The sequence below is a fragment of the Callorhinchus milii genome, unplaced genomic scaffold, assembly GCF_018977255.1.
Source record: "Callorhinchus milii isolate IMCB2004 unplaced genomic scaffold, IMCB_Cmil_1.0 Scaffold6, whole genome shotgun sequence".
NCBI classification, from domain to species: Eukaryota; Metazoa; Chordata; class Chondrichthyes; order Chimaeriformes; family Callorhinchidae; genus Callorhinchus; species Callorhinchus milii.
In genome coordinates this window covers 18,550,099-18,552,161 of record NW_024704747.1, presented here as the reverse complement: position 1 = coordinate 18,552,161, position 2,063 = coordinate 18,550,099, and the positions used below count along the sequence as shown (strand labels likewise).

Here is a 2,063-nt window from a genome sequence, read left to right as displayed (position 1 = left end):
TTAGTCCGGTTCCAGCCCATTATGTATACAAGAACCTTCAGCGTAATGTGGCAGCCCATGAGTTTCTGCCACTTACATTATCTATTAAACACAAACCTTAGAAATAATTGTTCTGTCAGATTTTGGAAAACGGTTTTATTAATACTAAGGAAACTTCCTTGTGTAGGTGGCATGCTTATGTGGAGCTCTGTCTGATTTGAATACTCTTTAGCGTAGTGATGGGTTTCCCCAGCTAATTCAAACAAAAAAATATTATTAATAATTATAATAATGATCTTTGCAATTTGATATAATGCTTTATCACATCATGGACTGTTTCAAAGTCTTCCACAGGTATAACAAAGAATAACGAATAATGATTTTGTGAGAAACGGGTTCTTTTCTTAAAAGAAATTAACCATAGAAAGTTACATTTCACAGCCTGGAAATATAGATATCTTAACACTGGCTGAACTTCACTCGGTTCACTTTCAGGTGTATACTTTTGCCTTCATCTCCTTATTAAAAGTCTCCCTTTGTAAGTGAGAACCAAAACGATAAATCTCTATTTATGGACTAAGTAATTTTGAGCCACTGAACTAGGACATCATTAAACACAACACATGGGGGGAGGGGTGGTGGATTCCCTCATGGAACAAGATTTACGTTCTTCTTCGAAACACAGTCACTTCACTTTACAATATACCCTGTGAAGCGCTTTGAGACCTTCTCCTGAAGTTTAAGGGCACAATATCAAATAGAGAGATGATTATGACTCCATTTGTGTTGCATTTCAGAACGTATAAAATTTGGCAAATTAATCAAATTCGGTTTCGAGTTTGAAGCCAATTGCATGCACTTCTTAAAAGAGCTTACAAAAAAAAGTTAGCTTCAAAATTAAGGCTGCATTGAAAATGTACATGGACACTCGGAAACGTTACAATAAATACAGTGAATTTAGACTCAGGTGAGTCTACCCATAGCCTTAATATTTCCTCAGCTAATATTCCATGCCATCTTTTTCCCTGGTTGTTTTCTGTGACTTTGCCCAATTAGTGGTTTACCGAAGGTCATTTCACGGTGTGGAAAGCATGTACATTCTGCCACCAGCCCAATTGCGGAGTTCATCTTTTCCTCCCCATTCATACACGGACTTGGCTTGCCAATAATTTTACTACAAATTGCTGTTCAGCCTTTAATAGCAAAGCTTTTTTGAATGAACAGAACCATTTAAACTTTAGATAATATTAAATCAGTTTTGCATTCAAGCACGGATCAATTCATTAGGATTTTGTTACTTTAACCGTACATTTCCTCCTGTACAAATTAGCCACAGCTGCAAACCCTAGAAAGGCAAATAAGTAGAAAACAATACGATACTTCAATCCCAGCCAGATGCCCCACAGTGGTCTTTCCCAGTTCTGTTATATTCTTATCCTAGGAGTCCTGTAGCTTAGTGGTTAGAGCACTCGCCTCGCAAGCGAGAGGACCTGGGTTCGATTCCCGGCAGGGCGAAACATTGGGCAAGTTTCCTTACTCCACACGCCTGTTTACCTAGCAGTAAGTAGGAACCCGGTCGTAAGTCAATTGTCAGATCGCTTTTCCAGGGATAATAATTTCTTCAAAAAAAATTGTTCACTCAATCCACGACTGTTTGTGGGACATTGCTGTGCGCAATTTCGCCCACAAAATACACAGTCAATTCATTTTATAGTGTATTTTGTGAAGCACGCTGAGACATCTCGAAGACATGATGAAGTGCAATATCAAATACAAGGATTATTATTTTTTTATTATTCTCACAATCAACTAACACTCTGCAAAATTCATGAGGCTAAGGTGTTTATTCAATCCAACAGCCCTGCTTATCCCCTTCAAACCTCTATCCTTCTTATACCTATATTATCCCCTTGAACACAAAATTGACCTTGTCTCTGTTGTCACAACACTTGACTACAATCATCTGTTAAACAATTTGAGATGTTTCAATATGAAATTCATATTTATAAAAAAATTGATATTCATATTTATAAATATGAATTTTCACTGCCTCCCTGAAGGGATGCACCCTGTTTACCTAAACA

At 37.3% G+C, this 2,063-nt stretch overlaps 1 non-coding gene across 1 annotated transcript; it reads left to right on the top strand.

Moving 5' to 3' along the window:
- The first annotated feature begins 1,421 nt into the window (after nt 1-1,421).
- Nucleotides 1,422-1,494, top strand: trnaa-cgc. The gene has a single exon. It is a non-coding gene; the product is annotated as a tRNA-Ala (tRNA).
- The last annotated feature ends 569 nt before the right edge of the window (nt 1,495-2,063 follow it).